The sequence below is a fragment of the Archocentrus centrarchus genome, chromosome 6 (assembly GCF_007364275.1).
Source record: "Archocentrus centrarchus isolate MPI-CPG fArcCen1 chromosome 6, fArcCen1, whole genome shotgun sequence".
NCBI classification, from domain to species: Eukaryota; Metazoa; Chordata; class Actinopteri; order Cichliformes; family Cichlidae; genus Archocentrus; species Archocentrus centrarchus.
Window position 1 is genome coordinate 11,175,573 of NC_044351.1, and position 23,560 is coordinate 11,199,132.

The 23,560-nt window shown below is 42.7% G+C and overlaps 1 protein-coding gene across 1 annotated transcript in view; it reads right to left on the reverse strand.

Moving 5' to 3' along the window:
* The window catches only part of LOC115781212 (unconventional myosin-IXAb-like), a 145,286-nt gene extending 122,229 nt beyond the window's left edge, over nt 1–23,057 (reverse strand). Inside the window, exon 1 of the mRNA XM_030730734.1 lies at nt 22,747–23,057. The gene's annotated coding sequence lies outside the window, so the exon portion shown is untranslated. The remainder of the gene's footprint in view (nt 1–22,746) is intronic.
* Between the last annotated feature and the right edge of the window lie 503 nt (nt 23,058–23,560).

Consider the following 23,560-nt stretch of genomic DNA (forward strand, 5'->3'; position numbering starts at 1 on the left):
CTCCTTTCATCCTTCCCTCTTTCCTTCACTCTCTATTTCTTCTCCCTTCTTATCAGTATTTCAAACTCTGAGTGTACACCTACTGAAAGAAGTCATGTCTGTTGAGTTTATGCTGCACTTACTGTTTTGCATAACATACACTGGCATTAGAGGAAGTGTGTGTGTGTGTGTGTGTGTGTGTGTGTGTGTGTGATACTCATAGTGCTTTGAGTGCTCATACTGAGTAGAAAAGCGCTATATAAGAACTAGTCCATTTACCATTTACTCATAGGAAGATAAACAGGCTTTATTTTCCTATGAGTACAAACAACCGCACAAAATTTCATGTCAATCTGAACAAAAATATTTTAGCTTATTTGAGCCTGAATCAAAAGTTATTGAATGAAAGTCCCACGCCAAGAGAAACAGGGTGGAATAAGGTTTCTAACAGATTTGAACCATTTAGTCTAAAATTTTAGGACAAAGTTTTAATTTCAGCTGCACCAAAATTTCTTACTCTTTTCTTGCTGTGTTGAATAAAACTACTTTTGAGGAGAAGACGGGGGATGAGATCGGTGTGTATTTCTCCCCCACAGCCTGAGTGAGGCCAGCAAAAACACCCCCCAAGTGTGTTTGCATTAAAGCTGCTTTGCCCCGGACTTGTGCATAAGAACACGAGACGATCTGCCCGCAGCTTTGGCTCTCGGGGTGCGGTCAGCTAAACAGCATTCAGAGGAGCTAACGCTGAGCAACTACTGGACACCGCAGAGCTGTGGAAAATGAAACTTAATAAGAACTTAATAAGGTGAGCAGGAGCAACAGACAGGCTCGCTTCAACCTAACCGAGGAAACAGGCATCTGAAATGTCAACGGAGTGACCACAGAGGCACCATCAGCTGCAACCACAGTGCAATTACCAATCATCAATATTCCCACTTTTCAAACAATGCTACAAAAACCCGTCTCCCCTCACAGGGTCGCCGTGTCACTAATGGCTCCATCATCCTCATTGATCCTCCAGTTTCCACCTCTGTTTACTGTTCTGTACTGGGATTTGTGTCTGCAGGGCGGCGATCAATACCATCCTCTCTGTTTTGTGCATTAGTTGTCCGCATTTTTCTTTTTAAAAAAGTCGATGCTCAGATAAAATCGGGTTTTTATCTGTGCTGCGGAGCCCTAAATGTCAAATGAATGGCGCGAGTTAGGCTGCACATCAATGTGAAAAATTCCCATCAAATTAAGTGCAAGCAGTAAGACAAGAGATAGTCAGAGTGTGCAACAGGCCTAATATCATCCTGCATTACTCACTCCAAGCTGCCCTGGTTAAGAGTGTCCATAAAAGGTCTGAGATGTAAAATGTCAGTCCATTAAATGGCCTCAAAGGATGCTCGCCTCTTTTAACTCTTAATTTAAAACTGCTTCTTTTTTTTGTTCTCTCTTTCTGCTACTTTCCAGTCATACAAAAATGGGCTCAGGCTGAGTAATGCCTGTGGACAGACCGCTCCTCATGCATAATTTCTGCACAGTAATGAATGGTGAGGCTGTGGCGTTTTGGGAAGATCAAAGCAAAGCAAGTCTGGCCCTAATAGTGGCTCTTACAGCGCTGGACCAGGAAGAACCAGAGATGTCACGGGCAGCAGGATGTGTGCGTTTGTTTGCATGGAGAACAAGGGATTGCAGTTTTGGAGGCAGACACAAAACCTGCTACACGCTGTGGTGCAGACAGATTTATGTAGCTCACAGATGAATGAACACACAGCACAGCCCGGCAGGTGAAGTGATTGTTCGGTCTAAACAATCACCTGCTTCTTCCGCAGGTCTGTCACTTTGGCTTCAGGTCAACAGCCTCAAATGCAGACAGACAAAAATAGGTCAGCAGCTTATGCATGTATTTCTGTGCATTCTCAACTGTGAGTGCAGGCGTGTGCGTAAATACATATGAAAGTGGCTCTGAGACGAAGAGGTCCGCAGCACTTCAATAAAAGTAGGCTGAAGCACGACACCCGTCGCCACACAGCCAGAAAAAGGCAAAGGCCAGCAAAACAAGGGTGCCACAAAAATTACCAGTGGCATGTTTTTAAAGAAGGGGTGGTATTTGACAATCAGCAGGGATCAGGGATGTTGAATTGCATGTTTGCGCCCACATTTTGGACAGTGCCTCTGACAGCGGTTCTCGAGCTCCTGCGATTTAAAATGACATGTCGCCTCTCAGAACACATGTTAGTTTTTCCCAACTGTCTCTCTGAGGTCTGCATTCTCTTTGATCATTGGTTTAACCTTAAAGAGGATAAGGCTGGTATTCTTCAGCTTTTAATCATCCAAGAAGGAATTAAACCAACACTGAAATGTTGCCTCAAGCAGATACGAAGCAGTTCAGCAGGGTACAGTCACCATATTAATCTGATGTGGTCATTTTAAAAGCAAGTCTGGAAGCACAATTATTACAGTACCACCAGCGGACAAATGCCACAATGTTTTAGGTCCTCTTTCAAATGGTCCCGAGTCCATACACAGAGTCTGGTTCTGATAGATTCAGTTACAGCCTCCCTTCCTGATTGGCGGTTTCACTCTTATACTGTAACCGCGCCACGTCTTCTTCTGTGATGGTTTGTACCCGATCAACCAATGAACTTGAACTTGCAGTAAATCAAAACTTCACAGGTTTGATTTACTGCAAGAGACGAAAGCCTTTAAGAATCCATGCATACCTCCATCCATTATCTCCATCCAGTCTCTTCAGACTAACAAAGTGATGTAAACAGTGAAAGACTCATCAAGGAAAACACTGACAATTTCACAAATTTGCTTAAAGCAGCAGTGAGTCAACCTGTCTGTCTGTCTGGAATCTGCATCACTGCAACAAAACTGCCCCACCAAGCAATTTCCTTATAGGCTGCCAATATAGAAGAGATACCCATAAAACTGTGGATATCTAGACAATGAATCTTTCAAACCATAACTGTGAGGCAGCATCTGTGAGGCAGCATCTCTGCACACACAAAGCCTAACAGGCCAGTAGGTTCGGATAATTACAAATCTGAACACATTTTGCAGGGATGTTAATACTGATCTGTCTCTGGTCATTTATTTGGTGAGTGACGCTCCTGGAAAAATTAGGAATTCAGTCACCAAATTCCAAACCAAGTGTCGCTCTCCTCACGTATGACAGTTGCCAAAGTGTGCAGCTGACCTAACAGCACGTTGCTGTAGATACTCAGACACCACTTAAGGCTAGACCGATCGTGGATTATTGTCTTTGTTTCTTTACAGAAAAAAAGGGAGCCATGGAGTACATATAATGAAGCATGTGAAGGCACAAAGGGGACCTTGATAGGGTACAACAGATGAAGAAGACAAGAGGCTTCGTGGCCAACGCCTGTCACAATGAGTCACAACACCAACTACGGCAACGTGGGTTTCAAAGAGCGTCATTCATGTGATGGGAAGAGGAAGAGTCATGTTCTCCACAGTCAGCAAGGGCTGACGAAGGAAGAGCAAGGGCTGATGCATGAGCTGTACAAGGTCAATCCACTGAAAACCTCTGACTTCTCTCAAAACCCGGAAAACTTAAAGAACATTTTATAAAAGAAGTTAAATAGTGGCTGAAAGCAAAACATACAACACATTCTCAGGGAGACGGCAGGAATTTCTAAGCCCCGTGTTTAGTATTATTGTTGTCCAGGCCTTCATCCAACCTGAGGCAGGGTTCATGTTTGTAAAAGGAAGGGAAGGGAAGGTCATCCAAAAATCTCGCATCACGGGACAAAAATAAGAAGAATGTGTCTCGACCAGATTGTGTTTATGAGCTTGTAAACACTTCACTTGAATGACAAGGTGGCCCTCAAACGCAGCAGTGACCTCTGACATCCCCGCAGGAGCGCTGAAAGCAAGGTGACAACGTGTTCGAGCGGCCACTTTTCAAGCACAGCTGCAAAGAGAATGAGGTGTTTCATTAAGGGAAGCTGAACGCTGTGCACGGTTAAGCGGTGCTACAGTTTCCGAGAACTGTCTGTTTGACGTTTTGATTTGTTTTCTGAGGAAAAGCCTGCATTGTTTGCTTCAGCCTCGCCTCTATTGTGTGTGCCAGTCCTTGCGTTTCAGCAAATTCAACTGGTCTCAACACAATAACAATGTGAGGTCTCTGCTGCTGTACACGTTCAGTCGTCACATCGTCTTGACCTCTGTTTTTCACTCGTTCTCGGCAGCAGGGGTTTATCTTGGTTCTCAGTTTTCATTCAGCCACATCAGCGCGCCTCCGTCTCGCCCTGAAATCCAAAAGGAAATGACTCTCCAATTAGAGAAAGCGGAAGATGTTTCAAGGTCCCTTTTTCGTTTGGGTGAAACATGACACGATAAGAGGCCGAGGGGAAAACACGGCACTGTGGTCACTTTCACTTCCGCTTCAGGGCTTTCAGCCACAGAGAGTTCCCTGCATTGCCTCCTCCCTTCACATGAATCATTTTCCTGTCACAATCTGTTTAAATCTACAGGAGGTTAGCAAATCCTCCTCTTAAACATCACTGTTTGTCGCCTGCGTGAGTGCTGGATAGTAAATCCCTGGAAACCTGAGCGTTTCAAGCTACAGGATGGCCTAAATTATCTACAAGCCTCCTTGATAAGCTGCGTTGCTATCTCTGATGCTGCAGTGCTCGGAGCAGGTCATACAGACACGGGAGTGGACAAAAACAAGCAGAAGAGACAGATTTCTCTGGGGTAATGATGGATAATAACAGGGCTCTGTAGGCTCCACGGATGGTTTAACCCTTCATTATAATACAGGGCTCTGAATCTGAATCTCAGTTGACTCAAGCTAATCTGCAGAGGTGACACGGGCAAAGCCAGAGGGGACACACACACACACACACACACACACACACACACGCGCGCACGCGCACCTCTTTGTGTTTTAGATTTTTCGATTCTCATCCATCACAACAGTGAGAGTCCCTGTAAGGTGTCTTACAGCAGAGCCCTGATCTCAACATCAGTCCATCAGTTCATTTTCATACATTTTAAAGGCAAAGAGAGGTCAGACCAAATATTGACTTGATCCCTTTTTTTTTTTAACTACACTTTTGCAATGTTGATAATCTGGGATAAATAAAACACACACACACACACACACAAAACAGATTGATGATGCTGATTGGATACTATCATACCATCCAGGAAGGCTGTCTCTAAGCAGTAAATCCCTGATTTTGAAAGCTCCTTTTATATCAAAACACTGCACACAGGTATCAAAAACAAATTCTTAGTGATGCATCAATACCCCAAATGTAGATTTTGGCCAATGGGTGAATGTCAATCAACAAGGCTATCAATAAATATGATGATATTTATGTCATGATGCGGGGTTTTGGACAGACTCTGAACTCCTGTCTGTTATTTAGCATTCTCGGTTTTTGATTCTAATCTGAGTTTTGATATTTAGAGTTCTTAGTTTGTTTATTTATAGTTTATTTTTGTAACACCTCTGTGCTTAGCCTTTACTTCTTGTTACTTTTTGCACTTGTGTCTGTTAGTGTTTAGAGTTATATTTGAGTTTTCATGTTTTAGTTTATTTCAAGCTTCCCCGGTATCCTTTCGTGTCTCATCAAGTCTCCATTTCTGTTAGGGTTTAATTTCTTCTTCTCTTATTTTGATAGTCAATTGTCTCCTTGTGTTCTGTTTTACTTCCTCGCCTTGTTGTTTTAACTAGTTTCAGCCGTGTCTCGTCACCCTCATGTTTCCATTTCCCTTGACGGCCTCGTGTGAGTATTTAAGCTCCGCCTTTCCTTCTAGTTGTTATCAGAGCATCTGTTTCCCTCTCAGCGTGTTCCCATGTTTGCCTGCGAACTTTTGCATTCTGTGGATTTAATACCAGCTGTAATAAAGGGCTCGCTTGTAGTTATTCTGTCTGCCTCAGAGCCTGCATTTTGGTCCTATTCTTGCAACCCTTGACAGTAGCCATTGTTTAGTTCTGACACATCAATACTGCACAGGCTAACCATTCAAAACAGTTTCAAACAGTTGATATTTTTAGAATATATCGTCCTCATAATTTCACCTTTGTTCCTTCTACTTTTCACTCTCACTGAAGCCAGCAGTGTTAGAGTTAACTCTTTATCAGTTACAGTAATGGAGTGACGGCATCAACTGAAAGTGGAGCTGAAAGTAATTCTCATCTTCTCTTTGTGGAAGAGTGATTGTGTTATTAAGTAAAGACCTGTGGCACTGAACGCTCCAGTGCGTCCTATCATTGAAAAATGGATGACATGTGAAAAGAGAGAGTCAGTGGTATGTTCTGACCCTGGAGGCTAACATGGGACCACAGCAGAGTCTTTGCTGAAGATGTCTCCAAATAGGGTCATAAATCAGGGTCTTACCTCAACAAGATCAACAGCACATGCTGTAGTGATCAAACCCCAAAGATCCTCAAGCAGAGGAATACAATCTTAAACTGTGACCAGTACTGAAGAACACATGCAGGCAAAATTGTCAATAATACTACAAATGTGATTGGTATCATTTAAATACAATATCTACAAATTATAAACCGGTCCTCTGAAGTCAAATGAGCTTTTTTTATGCTTTTTTTGTTGTTGTTGGTTGGTTTGTTTCTTTGGGAAAAAAGAAAAAAAGCCAATCTCATTTTTCCACTTGGATTTTGGGTTGTTATAGAAAAGACGGCCTGGAGGCAAACTTTATGAGATGCATTTTGTTCAGCAAGATAATCTTGATAAACACCACCTTTTATGATTTTTGAAGATCTCTCAATGCACTCACAATACTGTAGATAAAACAAATTTTAGGATCCAAACAAACTACAGCAAGGTCACATGACTGCACTGTCACCACCACTGAGCTTCTGCGCTCGCCGTGATGACAGCGAACGTCTCCATCAATGTCTGTATTCTTATTTAGCCACAAGTGAGGTTTTTAAATACATATTTCATGTTGTGTTAACCGCAGGCCTCGTTTTAGACGTCCACCCAAAACTCAATGACTTAGAGTTGCAGGAACCGGAAGTGCAATAATGATAACTCATTTCTGGGTTTTAGGACTCATTTTTATGCCACTCTCTTGCCACATCAATACTCAAACCCAAAAATATATCTTCATTGACTGAAGTGCAGAAATGCTTCAATTACATCTCCTCCTTTTTTTTTTTTTCCCCCGAAACCAAATGCCCAATGATTATCCTCGGTCCAGAGGTTACCATGGAAACAGCCGTGTCTCAGTCACCCTGTCTGCCCTCCCGAGACCAATCCTGTACAGATTAGATATGACCATCAAACAGAGGAACTGGATCCTCAGAGGATTAGAGTCCAGAAACAGAAACTATGTGACAACCTGGCAGCTTTCTGCTGCCTCCTCTGACTCCAGCCTGCATGAAGCTGACCCTCCAAATGACTCAAAGGATGTTTTTAAAAACCCTCACATGGCCTCCAGACCACATATGTGTTTTCTGTCAGCTAAGGGGGGAAAGAAAAAAAAAAGAAAATTAGCACTTAAGGCCAAAGAGGAGGGAACAAAAAAAGACAAAAAAAACAAAAGAGAGAGAGAGAAAGCTGTGTCAAGTTACTCTACAGTGTCTGCCAAATCCTGCAGAATGATGTCAGAGAAGCTCAAACACATTTTTAATACTATAATAAGGCTTCATGGCCGCCAGCTATTTCAGATTATTAGCATTTAGGCAGATCAGATTCACGGTGACATTTTAAAGAGCAGAGGTTTGCAGCGACGGCTGAGGGTCCGACTGCAGCATCAGCCACCAGTCTGCTTCCTACGCAGAGCCCCTGAGGGAAGACGCGAGCGCTGTTAGAGTGTGTGTATGCGTGTGTTTGTGCATTCGCGGTGATATCAATGACATGGGATTAGGTACACTCGATTTAGTCCCAAGAATGCAGCCACGAGGCCAAAACTCATCTCCCACAAGGCCTCGGGGCACGTTTCAGAAAACAGGGTGGGACCACAGACAATTTCGCGCACACACAAATATCATTATCATGATTGAAACACATCAGAGAAAGATCACAACAACATGTGGCCACATTCTGTAAATTTTAACACACAAATGTAAATAATACAAAAGATTTGTGTGAATCCTCTCTGGGAACAAAGAAACTGATTATATCCTCATCAATAAATCACGTATGGATGCGATGGTGAAACAGAGAGGAAGTCTGTTTCCCCACACAGGAAGGGAGAACGAGATGGAGAGTGTGCGCTTTAAAGGTATAATAACATTTTCTATTTGAAGTTTACATTCCACTACAGCATGTAGTGGATCATCATCTGTCCAACATCATGTTGCTTTTTTTTTCCTCCCACCAACCTGAGAGACAGCGTGAGGGCAGAAAAAGGAGGAATAACTGCAGTAACATCTGCTATTAGCAGTCTGCAAACATGACCCGAGTGGGTTTGTTTTCTGTACCAACCACGCGTAGCCTTACAAAGACTGACGCAGACAAAGCTCTCGACACTTCCCTTTAAATATGACCACAAACTCTTAACCGCATTTGGCACACACAGTTGAGATACACAAAGGATGTGATGCAGAAAACAAGTGCACATCAACAACACACGCAGCCATGGTGAGATTTTAGTTTACTCTCTGCTTCCTAATGAACCCTCTTAAAGCAGGTATTTGTGTTATAAAAATAACAACGATCGCTTGCTATACCCTGCACTGATCATGCAGTATAAATGCATCACGGCTGCCACTACAATATATCTTACAGGTAGATATTGGGTAGGCTCCAGGGCAGTGGGCTAGTTTCAGTCAGTTGGCTAAACTATGCTGGACTTAGCTCCTGGATGCACTTTATTATAATGAGAGAAGAACAGAGCTGATATTTGGATCAGAAGATATGTAATAAAAGGATTTCTTGGCTGACATCAAGAAATTCAACCAGTAGTTAGAAAAGGTGACTTAAGGACAGCACAGAGGCTCTGATCATGGCAGCACAAGAACAGGCACTTCTATCCATGCATCCTTTTTTTTGTTTTGTTCTTTTAAATCGGGGTTGTTGGAGAAGTAGTCTAACCAGAGCTGACCAGAACCACTTTTCCCCGGCTACCACCTCCCACTCCAGGTATGCCAAGACATTCCCACACCACCCGAGAGACACCTGATCTAGAAGGGAGCCAAAAGGCATCCTACACAGATGGATGGGCCACCTCAATTGTTTCGAATTAGCTTTACTTTGAGTCCCATGGGAATGACTGAACTTCTCACCTGTCTAAAGCTGAGCCCAGGCAGTCTTCAGTTGATGCTTGTTTCTACAATCATGTTCCTTTGGTCACTAATCAGAGATAGTGGCTGTAAATAAGGGTAGGAACAATAAGACTGCCCAGCGATTTGACAGCTTTGTTCTCGCCCTGTTTCATCACTGCAGATACAAATACACCCTCAATTTAAACATGCACACATATGCAAAGTGGCTTTTAGCGGTACCTACAAAGTCAGTTTCATCAGTAATAGCCGAGACACACAAACACATCTCTGCAGCCTCTGCAAAAGCTTTACTGATCAAAGGTCATCTACACTTCAAAAGCTTCCTAAAAAAAAAAAAAAATTAAACCATAATTTTTTTACATCATTATCAGTCCTGTCAGTTATATTAACATTAGATTGCAATACTTAGAATTAAATCATTGAACAGGAAGACTACAATTAATAGCAAATGTCTGTAAATGCATCTAATAGGATTTGTTGACCCAGATTCCTCACGTGAAAATTTCATCTCGAAACAAACACGCATGTCCAATACATTACTGGCAACATTGAATCACTGCACACAAACACACACATCATGAAAACAAAAGGCCCATCTAATCTCTCTCACACACACACACACACACACACACACACACACATGTGCGCACACAGTCCACAACGCGATCTAGACATGTAGCGCAGACGCCGTCTCCCCTCCCCCCTCCCCTTTTTCCTCCCTTTCTCCATCCAGCCACCAAATCCACTTAAAGGCCAGTGTGTGACTCGCTGATTGTTTTCTGTGGCAGCAGCTGTTCTGCCTCCCTCCTCTGTCTCGGTCACCTAATCAACTGTCAGTCAGTTGGAGAAAGACCGAAGAGGTCGGAGATTAAAATTTCCTCCAATAATGAACACATCCAAGGTCTCTAATCTTTGAGAGCCAAACCTACAGATGAATTTAAAGCAAGGATCCATCAGATTTTCATGTCTTTTATTTATATAAATCACGCAGGAAACGCCAAGAACAGACTCGGCAAATACTATTCAACAACAACAACAAAAAGCAAAAAACGAACAAACAGAAAAATAATGCAATCACTGAGGCTCACAGCGCTTTGGGTTTGCTTGGATCTCATTATCTACAAACAGGAAGTAGCAAGTCTGGCTTTAGCAATGATGCTCAAGGGTTTGTTTATTTATTTAACTTTTAAAGAACAGCGTTTGGTTTGAGAAATTTCTGGTGTTTGTTGGTGGCAGGGGGACAAATGGGCTTAAAAAGCCTGGATGGAGGTTACCGCACATTTTGACAAGCCAACATAGTTCACATGTACGAATGAGAATGTTTACAAGCATAAACCAGATCTAATCTTTACTCATATTTTCTTCAGTACAGACACAGTTACACACCTCTACTGATACACGTGTTCAGGATGCTGCTTTTATAGTGCTGAAACAAGAAGTCCTCAAGTAGACTGCAGTGGTAACGGAAAATTAACCACCTATTAGAAAGAAATTAAATACATACAAACTGTTTTTTTGTTTTTTCACGTTTACTTTGATAAAAAGGATGTCTCAAGGATATGATTGCAACAAATAATCATTAAAGGCTTACCTTAAAAATGAACCTAAAAATCTCATTTACATATTTACATATTAAATAGTAACTTCCTCTGGTCTGTATTTAGCCAGCCGGCCTGTTTCTGGTCTCAGCAGTGCAGTTTTGGAGACGCCAGTGCAGAGAAGTCTGTCTTCTCTTTAATACAATGAGACTAAGCTGCACTCATCTTGTGGAAAAACCAAAAAATTACAAAGTCAGCAACCATATTTTTCCAGAAATTATAAAACAGGTTCTCAAAATAAAATCCTCAAACAGCTATGAGCAGTTTCACGAAGGAACCATTTAGTTTCTGCTGAGCTGCATTTAGCCAAACACAACCCGGTCAAATGTCTTCATGGCACACACAAATGAAATGATTTTTCTTGCGTTTGTCGTGAATCTATATTCAAATGTTACCAGGTTTGTGTAACACTGAGAAAATTGTAACTAAACATACTTTATTTGTATTTTTCATCAAAATTAATCAACTATAAAAATAATCCAACAGATTAAAGGATAATAAAATATATTGTCTAGTCAAGATATGTTAGATATTAGATAAGTGGAAGAAAATGGAGGGATGGATAAGATACATCAGCGTGGGGCAGATGCAGATTCATATGATAATTTTTCAAAGATGCAGCAGCACAGGAAGATGACATCTGAGACATCACTGTGGGTATGAGTTATTAGTGTGTGTGTGTGTGTGTGTGTGTGTGTGTGTGTGTGTGTGTGTGTGTGTGTGTGTGTGTGTGTGTGTGTGTGTGTTATGACTCAAAGACCCTTTATTCACACCCATGTAGCCACAGCAGGCCAGCTTTTACACCCTGCTCCAAGTAAATTAAGCCCCACTGTGCTCACCTTGATCTAAACTACACACACACACACACACACACACACACACACACACACAGTCATGCATCTGCCCTCAGTTCGATCTATACACACCGTCTTTCTCTGGTGGGACTTTTAAGCGCCGTGACAACAGCCAACCACAATGCAGCTACTCCGAACCTATAAGCCAATCGCTCGCCTATCTTCATTCTTTGCTGGCCAATGGGAGCCCTCCATCCGTGGTTGGTTTTATACCAGCGGCTCTCATCATTGTTCCAAATGAGACTGTAGCTCTGCTGCTGCTCGGCTCTCCTCTTCACACCAAAGAGCATCTGCTGCCTGAGAGGAAACTGAGAGCTTTTCATTAGCGCCACAGCTGCAGAGACCACCGACTCCCTGATGAATTCATACTGTATGTTTCACCAGAAATATTAACTGTCGCTGCTTCTTCATCATCTGTACTTCCTCAACTGCCCCTTTAAGCTGTTTATTATCTCCTTACTACATGTTACACTGGTTTCTCTATAGTCTCTCATTTACAGCGTTCATCGTGCTTCATAAAGTCTATAAAGACAACAACACACCATTATTCTTATTAAGGATTAATCTATCAAGTTGATATAAATGTATCTCAAAGACAAAGAAAACAAGCAAATATTCACATTCTAGGAGCTGGAATCATTTTGGCAGTTTTTCAAAGCAAAATCATTCACAATTTTTAATTGTTTAGAAAAAAGCTAAGAAAAATTAGCCCATGCCTAAAATTGCTGTCTTGTATTACATCTTTCTACACTGCCATCATTTACTAATGAAGAAAGAGGAGGAAAAAAACAACCCTGACATAACTGGATATTTCCTCAGGACAATGTGAAGGCAGATCTACAGCAGCAATGCACACCTGAACGCACTAAAAACACCCCTCGTTTCATTACTGCGCCCGGCATAACAGACATTTTAGGTAAAAATCCCTCTTACCTGATGCGCCTCCGTGAAGCTCATCAGCAGTGCTGACTTATTGTTACCAACTAGCTGCTTATTTGAAAGCGAGCAAGCGAGTCTGGCTCCTAGCAACTGCTGCCTGACAGGGAAGGTTGAAGAGGTTACGCTGTCACAGGGACCACAAGCCTGAATGAATGAACAATGTGCAGTAGAGAGGAGAAAGAAGAAGAAGGGCCGAGCTTTGAACGCCTGCACATCCAAACGCAAACTAATTGCTTTATTAACATATAAATAATGACGATGAAAACGAGAAAGGAGGGATGAAAACACAGCGGCTGCAGGTTTTTGTTGTTACGGTCAGTGTTTATGAGTCCAAACAAGACAGACATGAGCTAATGAGGAGCCTAATAGAGACAACCAACCTGCTTTAGAGCTACACCTAACAATTATATGTGGTTAATAGCAAATCAGTTGGTTATTTTTCATGTTAACTGATAAATTTTGTCTTATAAATGTACAAAATTTTCAACACAACTGTTCAAAGTCTTCAAAATAGCCCATTCAATTCAACCGAGAGAAGAAGAAAACAGCAAATAATCTTATTTCTGAGGCTGGAAACTGTCTTATTCCCATATAATTACTGAACAAGAAACATCCAACTGGATAAGCTGTTTTTAAAAATGACAGACTTCCATAGACTTCAATGACAGATTTCCATACTTGGACTGGGATGTCACGATACCAGAAATGTAGCATTTCTCATTCACAGTAGTTGATATCTTGGTAGACTGAAGTGGAAGAAGATGCACCACCAACCACTTGATGTTTTTAGACATCAAGTGGGATTTATGTTAAATCTACTGTACTGTATGTATATCATAACCACTAACACTTCCAAAACCCTACGTCATATCCACCTCACTAGAAATTGTGGTTTCATTTCTAGGGAGATGAAAGTGAGACTGAGGGTAAATGTCTTGACCTGATTCTTCTGACACTGTTCGCAAGATAAAAAAAACCAAAAAACATCAAAATCATATGTACATGGGTTCTCTAAGAAAATACGTCACTTCCTGCTGGGTGTTTACAGCAAACTGTAAAACATATTCTAATCTCCAGTGCAGGACGATGACAAGACATTGAGACAGAAATGTCCCACAAGCTGCACATCCACACATCACGTAACTAAGGCCGTCGAACCACCGGATCCGACCTGCTATATTCGTATTGTGTCGTCCCAGTTTAGAGTGGTGCACCAAAGTAGGACAGGCTGCAGGACAGAGCAACTTTCAGACAACCTTGGCAGAATGACTAAGCTTTTATAGGCACACAGGAAAGTGAGACGCACGGAAAGAGGCATGAAAGAAAATGTGACCGAGAGGAAAATGAGGACAAAGAGAAAGACTGATAGGGCAGGAGCAGTTTGAATTTTTTACACAATACCACAGGTACCATGCAGCATATGGACCAAGTACGGTTGTCAGGAAAAACTGACATTCAGATACTAACTGATTTTAAAAATTACTCTCAGATTAGATACTCATTTGCAACAATATTGATACCAAAACGTCCATGTTCGCGTCTTCCAGCTGGCACATAGCTCCTCCCCTCACTCGCACCTGACTTCAATGAACAGCAGCAACAAACCTGCTGCTGACACACCTTTGTGATGACTTTCATGAGGTCAGTAAAGCTCTTGTTTCAACAACGTCAAAGTATTAAACAATTATCATAAAGGTTTACCTGACTGGCATACACATTACATTATCAATTGCCCATATTAGCTATGTGTTCAGTTATCATTAAGGTCGCAGCCAGCAGCTATGGCTAGTAATAAAATTAATGTGGGAGTAGGCAGCAATTGTTACATTAATAGACAATGTTAATTTAACAGAATAACACAGTTATTTGTGTTTAAAGTGTTGTGTTTAAGTCCCAAAGTCATCAACTAGACAGAAACGGCGGCAGCCGGCCTTAACAACTATTCGATCAGCAATAAAAATATAACGCCGGAAATAAAGAGGGCTGTGGCTGAATTTACATGAACCAGTATTTCTGTAATCTTTATTTTTTTTAAAATGTGGTTAAAAAAAAAAAAGGTGGTATCAAGTATTGAGTATAGGTTTAGATTTTGAAATTCTGGTACTGTGACAAGCGCACTCGCTCGTGTAAAGAAAGACCTTCTGAAAACGTTCACCTGGGCCACAGCCAGGATTTTAAGAGGTAGCCCAAGAGAAAGACACCCATTGCCCCACACCCATAAACATTTGACAGCATTAAGTGCTTTTTCCTTGTTATTTTTCCTCATTTACTGAACAATGAGGGAAAGCTTGAGATGTCTCGAGATAAATAAGTGCGATTCCAACAATACATCTCAGTTTTTCCACATCTATTGAGTCTGCTGATATTACATGTACATTACAATTTATAGAGCAGAGTGGAAATGCAGTTTTTTGGAATCAGTCAGAGATTTGGTCACTTTGGTGACCAGCAGAAGTGTTGAGAGCAGTAACACAGCAGTAAGGATCCCGACTTCATCAAACTGACTGTGCCACACCCAACTCCTCTGGTCGCAGACGGCTTTGTTCTGGCTCCGGCCACTACTGTCTCTTTCTCTCTCTCTCTCTCACACACTGCCAACAGCATACTGCAACAAAGCAGTGGCAGACTAGGTCGCATGCTTGTCCTGCCTGCTTGTCGTATTGTTCGTGTATTCAAATTCCTCTCGCATGTGTGTCGGCTGCCAGCTCTCTTCGGCGGGGCGTCATTTGGCTACGACTCCCAACCCGCAGCCGAGCCCACAGTGACTGAAGCCAGGCTCTGCAGCTTGCAGACTAACTGACAGCAAAAATATGAAACAAGCACTTATTATAGGCAGTAATTCAGCATTTAGGGAAGTGACACGAGCGCAGAATAACGCAGCCCCCCCTTGTCAAAAATGTTTAAAAAACTGAACCACTGACAAGTGAGATGTGACATTATCGGCTGCCTCGGAACCCCAAAATGACACAGTGCTAATTGCAGAGGGGCAAGAGTTTTTCTTACTACTGATCTAACCTCACAGGCATTTTCACAGTCTGGCTGACTTTAGGGGAGAGTGGCTGGCTGAGCTAGATCTGTCAATCTGGGCAACGGCTCCATCAATCTGCTGTTAACACAGTGAGACAAACAGTGCGAGCGTCAGCACCGGCAGCAGAGCTAAAACACAGAGCGAGGCCTAATACTGGCCACCTGAACTCACTCAAGGGCTTTAAGTGAAAGTCCGACCATTTGGAGTTGCTGTTAACAGCTGCTTGAAGGCATAACTGAAGGAATTTGAGATTTTGCAGCATTTTTGCATTTCCTTCTCTGAGGTGCGGCCATTGTTTCCAACGGCTGATGTTTGGATTCTGGCTCCACTCAGCCGCTTAACACATACACACAATAAAACAAACAAAACAATCAATGTGATATTTTATTGACAATTCCAAGGAAATGCCCTTTAGTGCCCCTAGTTTGTAATCTACCAAGAACCATTTCAGCCATAACACATTGACCTTGAGGTCTTTAGGGATTTATGGAAGCAATGAACGACACTTTAGCTGAGCAGACCACTATTCACTTAATGCTTGGACTGGGGTCATGTGGATAACGTCAGCACTAAGTCACCCCGAAATGGACAAGGAGAGGGAAATCCTGGAAATCCTCACAGTGAAATTCCAGTTTCATATGATATGGGTTTTATTTTTGTCCTTATGGCCATGGTTCATATTAGTTATGATAACACTACGCATTTCATATTGATCAGCATTAAAGAGGTGGGAGGTATTTGCACACTTTTGTAGGTTTTGACCCAAACTGTCAACCATCAGGAATCAATTCAAAGACCAATTTTCTGTTTGGACTTTAAAGAACTGAACTCGCCTTTACTGAGCATGCAAACAGTTTTGTCATACAAAAAAGGATTATGGCATTTGAGTGTACTCACTACAGTCATCATATAAAGTGGCTAAGATAATCGGAGAATTTAAATACTGAACCAGACTCATTTGACTGCTTGAGTATTTTCACCCTGCCAGGCTAAAGCCATAAAGTACAGCAGAATACGCTGCTTTAAATCTGCTATAATTGATGTTTATTTTTACTATATGTGAGATAAAAGAGGTCCTTAAGCTTTTTAGTGTCTTGGCAAATGCCTTTAAGACAATTAAAACCAAGAGAAAATGACAAAAGTATATACGATAGTAGTCTCTATTACTCTTATCTCCTGCACCAAGTTGATCTTTGCAGTGGTTCAGTCCACAACTTGACACCGTTTCCAGGTTCAAAACCTGCAGTTCCTCCAGTGGCCACTTGAGGCTGTTCCTAAAACTGAGCCAATCCCATAGACTCCCATGTTAAAATACCAAACTTTAGAGGAGAAATAAACACTTTTATAGCCTGATCTAAAAATGCGTTTGGCCTGTATCACAAATTTCCCTCATCATGACAGCTGTATAGGGGGTACATTTTTTATAAAACTCTCCCATTAAAGTTGTATAAAGCTTAAAATTGTGTATTATTATGGGCAGTGCACTTTTAGTGATGGATGTCTGCTTTCTCACTGTGTTCAGCATTCAGCTGTACAAAAAAAGACTCTCCAAAGAGCGAGCTGCTTGTTTTCTCTGGTATGTATGTTTTAATTTAAGCCTGTTATTCACAAGACATATTTAGCAGCCCATTTACTGCTGTCACCTAAGCTAAGGCTAATAGTCTTAGCTGTCCCCAGGTCTACCCTCTCATGCAGTGGTTGACATCTACACACAGCTTTTAATATAATATCAGAGTTACACCCAAAAAAAGCCTTTTATATACGTGAATATAATCTACTCAGAAGCTAGTAGAGGCATACAAAAGCTAGAGACAGAGTCTTAATCTGCAGAGGGAGCCGGACTGCTGCTGCTGGCTGATTTAAAAGGAATCCTTCAACATGTATCAATGCCTAAACGTGTTCTCTTAATCATCCTTGTTCCCTGTCAAAGTCTCTCTCGCTGCTTCTCCATCTGTAAAAAGCGATGCGGTGCTGCTGGCTGCTCTTTGCCCCGGGGCAGTGCCAGGGGACTGATCCATGCCCTCACCAGCTGCTCCCTGCTGTAACAAACACAATCAAGTGCTCCTATTCTCTATGTCAAAATAAGCTCACCAATAAAACTGAGATGTGTTTATTTTCACAAGGAGAACACTGGAGAATGTGCCTAAAGCAGTGACAGCCATAGTATAAGGTTAAATGAATAATACAAAGAGATGTGAGAAGCGATAATGGATGCAGAAATCCACCGAGGGCCCAGCTTTGAACAGCTGTAGGAATAACAAACTAAGAATCGAGCCATGTTGGAATCAAAAGGACTTCTGGTATCATGCTAACAATCTGCGCCAGTGACACTTCTTATACTGCAGCAAATCCTTTCAAGAAGCCTCTGGAAAAAGTGAAAGGGATTTTAATCTCATCAGACAGCCGCACAAAAGAGAGGTAGCAATTTTCTTTTTGGTTTGGGCACAGCTCCTTTGAATGTTATTATCTAAATAACACCTAACAAGTAAACTGTGTTCATGAATTAACCTCATCTATGGATGACGGATGTGATAAAGGAATAAATGTGTCTGTGTGAGGCTTTTTATTGGATTCAGACAGGAATATATGAGAAGGGCTTCACTAAAGCACGGCATCCACGTGCTGACAAATCAGCTTCCGTCTTCGTGGCGCACGAGTGTCACAGAGGTCAGCAGGTCACCAGGCGGCCTCGGGTAAAAGCGTAAACAGCAGAAGTGTGACAGTAATCACGTTCGGATGAGCGATCCAGCCGGCTGTGTCGACAACTGGGGAAAAATCCAAGTTTCTTTTCCTTATTTCTTTTTTTTGATGCACTTGTGTGCAGGTGTAGCTAAAAATGGGTTCGTTGGGAGTATCGCTGAAGGACACAGCAATGTCATATGCATGAAATTAGAAGCTTAACCACCGCTGATAACAGGATTTACACAATCAATGAGCTGCCAGCGCTGCATTGTGCCTTTCTTTAAATATTTTTCCAAAATAATACACATTAGCTAAAACATTTAAGAACCCCAAGGCGCTCGCTTTTTTAAATAAAATTTTAAATGCCTTTACTCCCTTGGCATGGCCATGTTTTATCTAAAACAAAAACTTCAACCTCTTCCAGCTTGCACGCCTTCATCGAGGAGTTAATGAGAGAGCATGAGAGTGGGATATTCCACCAGTGATGATGCTCCACCAATGGGAGGAACCTTCAAAATCTGGACCAGGTTTGGGAGTCCAAATGGAAGGGAACACAACACCCACAATTTTTATCAAATATACACCAAAATTGCATAAGTAACAGACAAAAAAGATCAACAAATGTCTTGGTCTGTACTACATTTGTGCAGTGACTGCAATGATTGCACTTGTTGCCTCAGGTTTTGGCCTCAGCCATGTTTTTTGGGGTGTCTGACTGAATGTGGCTGAGTGGGAGATCTCCTCATGAAATAATGTACCATGTTAACATACTTACCCTGCACCTCCTGCAGAGCTTAAAGACAAGGATAGCATTATGCTGGTGTGTGTGTGTGTGTGTGTGTGTGTGTGTGTGTGTGTGTGTGTGTGTGTGTGTGTGTGTGTTACTTAAACAGTAGTAAAGAGTGTATTGTTTGAGAACTATTGCACACTGCAGGTGAACACACATTCAATGTGCTAATGGTAGGATGATCTATGTGGATTTACTCAAAAAAAAAACTACAGTGCCGATTTTCAAACACGCCTTTAAGTGCAAATGTGCTTTGCTACAACAGACTGCAGGTAACGGATGCAGACACCAGTTAGTTTGTGAAGTCCTGTTTTGACACCCCAGGTTGAGCCATTTTGGAGCCCCATGTGACCGTATTCGGACAGGAAGGCGGACAGCTTATGTTCATCAGAATCAAGGAGTAAATGCAAAACGTCACAGTCTGCACAGACATGCCTCGGTAGTCCAGAATGCTTTGCAGTGGCTTCATTTGAATGTCTGTGAGGGTTTGTTTCCTCTCACGCCACAACCACTAAAGTTCATGTTAATGACAAAATGAAACTGTGAGAAATCCCACACTGCAGGGGAAGCAGACAATAAAGGGGTATAAGTACAACTAACGCATGAGATGTAATAGAAATTAATTAAGGGCTTCATTTTTTTTTTTTAATTTGTCTCATCAATGGGAGGGAAGAACAAATGTCCATAAACAGCAGATTTTATCCATGGCAATAAATAAATGAATAACAGAAATGGTGACAACAACTGAAACTTGACTGCTTAACTGTAGTATCTTTTTAAGTCTTCTTATCAGCGTGACCACAAAGACAGATGCCTCACATACACACACAGACTCTATAAATACACCTGGTTAGAGATGCACATAGCTGCAATGACACAGTATGTGAGGCATTGACCTCATCCTGATATTGTCTTACATGAAGCCTTGAGTATTGTTGCAGCAGGTTCGAGCGTGACTTGACTGCTCGTGCAAGGACGAAGGGGACCGGCTTCGTCATTGGTTCAAGCAGTCGACTACAGCAGAAATAAAGGTGAGTGGGCAGGTGGACTGAAATGATTTTCAGCAGTTTGGTTCTGCTGATGAGCTTATCTCTGTGACCTAATACAGACGATATCATCAGAGCTTGTAGAAAAGTGAAGTTTGTGTCAGTTAATATAAAACAAGATCAGCTACGAAATCTTTATCTATGAAAGTATTTAGACCCTGGACGCTCTTGATTAAGGTTAGAAAGGGACTGTAGTCTCATTTAATGACACTCTGAAGTCAAACTCCACTTTCCCACCATCTCTGCTGTGGTACGCAAACGTAGGGCTTCACTGACTTAAATCTTTTAGAACAGAATTAACTCATTGTGTTTAAGCTGTCGATCAAACTCGGACTCAAACTCTGTCACGTAGGCAGTCTTTCAAGAGGCTTATTTATGACAATAATTTGGCAATCATACACTGCAACTGCAGAGATTTTAACCTTTACATGCCATTAAATCTTAGTGGAGAGGCTCCGTATCATCGGGGACACGAGCACAGCTTCTCCACCTTCTGGATTTAAGGTAGGCTTCATGAATACTGAATGACCAGCTGACAGCAGACCCCTGTCAAAGTGTTTGGAAAATGGGCCCCAGTGGTTTCAATTGGCACACTGTGATGTTCAAAAAGCAATCTCAACAGAAGAGCGCGTCCGCATTAAAACTAAAACTGACAGATTGGGTGGAGCCTCCGAACAGCTGTGGAAAATGGATTATGAACCTATGAATTATTAAAATGACCAAGTGTTGTTATGCGATTATTGCTGTGATGTTTATATTAACTGTGACCGTGCAGGAAAACAGACACACTGGCTGCTCTTCTGCTTTCACTACGTCTTCATCTGTCAGATTTAGAAACACCTCTGAGCTGCATCGGAGTTCCTTCGCTGCGCTCACGAGTGCATTCGCTGGGCAGCTGGAGCTGTCAACCCAATGTTTTCAGTTCTGCTCTCAAGGGCTTCACCACTTACATAATGACCCGAATGAAACGTTAACGTCAGCAAAGTTGACATGGTGAAAAAAAAAAAACAAGCTGTGTTTTCCTTATCCTGAACCACCAGTGTGTGTGTGTGTGTGTGGGGGGGGGGGGGGGTCAGACAATATAGCTAAAGATCACCTAGAGGTGGTGAGGAGCACTCATCCGTCCTTGCCTGTCAAAGATATGCACCCAAAATGCTGTTATTCATTTTCTTGAATGCGCCATCTCTGTGTGGCATTTCATGTAGATTGCCACAGGGGGAGGAGGAGGAGGAGGAGGAGGAGGAGGATAGAACAACTGCTGGGGCTTTTGGAGCTTGTGGATGGAGACCTTAGGGGCACTGGTGGTCTGACTGGAGCCAAGCAGGCGTGTTTGTACCTGTCGGCTGGTTTGAAAGAACTTAATTTCAGCTCAGACTGAAGCTTTATTTTCTTTTCAACCCTAACCTGAGTTAATGTCAAAAAATGGCTCTTGTGTTTGTCTTACATCATGCCATCATTTCCTCTACCTGCTGTCTTATTCCACAGAATAAATCATGTTATATTGTGAAGCAACCTGTAACACAGCCTGAGCGGCCACACTACTATTTGTAAGTCCACTTTAATAGAGTGTTTCATTAAGATGCATGTTCAAGTTTCCTACTGAAGCTCTACATTTGCTGACTCCAAATCTGACATAAGCTTTGTCAGAATGCATTCTTTAGTCACTGAACTGTCACAAAAAGCAGAAATGTCCACGTCTTCAAAATGCTTGCTCAGCCCAGAAGCCAAATACAAGTAAACCAGAAAACTGAGCTTCAGTCTCTTCAATAACTGTATGCTGTGATCAACAGGACATAATGCAGTCTCTATACTGAGCCTCGTCCCCAGCAGCGTTTTACTAAACGCACACAGCAGCTCAACAGCCTCCTGTCCTGCTGTAAAAAGCAGCCGTGCCCCGTCACTCAGCAGCAGCGTGATGTAAGCAACCCGAGTCCCTCACGCTTGACGAAAAATGTCACCACAGACCGTCACAGCATTCGAGAGTGTGAAGCGGGAGGGTAAATGACACGAAAACAAAGCCCCGCAGCTTTTACAGCGCCAACCCTCGCAGTCATTCACAGCTCCAGCCTTCCTCTGCGACAACGGGCCCAGCCGGGTTAGCGCTGGAAGGCTCGGCTCTACGCGACCCTGCCTGTCCATTTATCCCAGTGCGTCACGTTTATTAGCGCTGCTGCTTCTGCTGCACTGTGTCGGACTCCGAGCACACGAACTGCACCCCCAGATGCGGCGCTTAGCATCCACCGCGCAACATCTGTAACTGCACATTTACGCATTATGTAAAAGAAAACAGGGTGACATTTATCCGAGGCGGTGGCATCATCCGCGGAGGTGGTGGCAATGACGGGGTGAGGTGAGGGGGGGGGCTGGAGTCATAAGGTGGAGAGAATTTTTGACCATGTCGATTAATTTCCTTAATCATAGTGTGTGCGCTAGGTGTCCTGGTGTAACGCCTGAATAGGGGACAAGAGGCTGCAGCAGATGAACTGAATGAGACGCAGGCGGCGAACAGCTCCGCAGGACGGAGGTTTGGCATTCCTCACTCCGCTCTCTCCTTTTACTGACAGCAACACAACGTTAACACTGACATTTTTTTTAAAAAGAAAAGCTTACCTCCTCCACCGTGCCGTCAGTCTGCGCAAACCCCTCCGCTACACAGACCGTCTTTTCCGACGAGGAAGAGCAGACAAGCCGTGCGCCTCCTCACCAAAAACTCAGGCTGATTTTACCGCAGGGAAAAGCTGTCGTGCGTTAACAGACCGCGCGTATCCGGCTGCTGAAATCTCCAAAATCTGCCGCAGATATGATCCAGTTTTTGGTTTCCCTTCTCTCTCTGCCGTAATCCCGGGAGTTTCTCTTTTGGGTCCCCCCCGTCACGTCGCTCTCCTCCTACAGCCAGCTCCTCCGGCTCCTCTGTGCTCTGCTCTCTCTCCCTCTCCCTTTTCCTCCTCCTCTACAATCGCTCCGAGTAGTGCTGCTATTACGCGTGGAAGCGCTTGCGCGTTCACGTAGACCGTAGGGTGGGCGCTTTATAGCAGTGATACTAGTGGGTGGATGGAAGGGTGGAGGCGATTTGGGAGGACTCTGCTGTGAAATAATTGTTTTCAAGTAAAGAACTGGGCATCGAGCGTGGATGTCATTTTTGTTTTGTTTGCGGAATGAACATGAATCTGATGGCAGCCGGTGTCACTCATGACTGACGTGGTGACGGGTGTGGCTAATATTCACCCCACCCCAACATTAATAAACTCACACACACACACACACACACACACACACATAGATGCATACATGTGTGTAGAGCTAGAATTTAGTCTTTTTCTTGACAATATGGTGTTCTGCAATCTGCATCAAACCAGTTATAAAATCAGAAATATACATGAAAGTACTGCATCCAGAATAAAGTACTTACTTATAAAGTACTTAT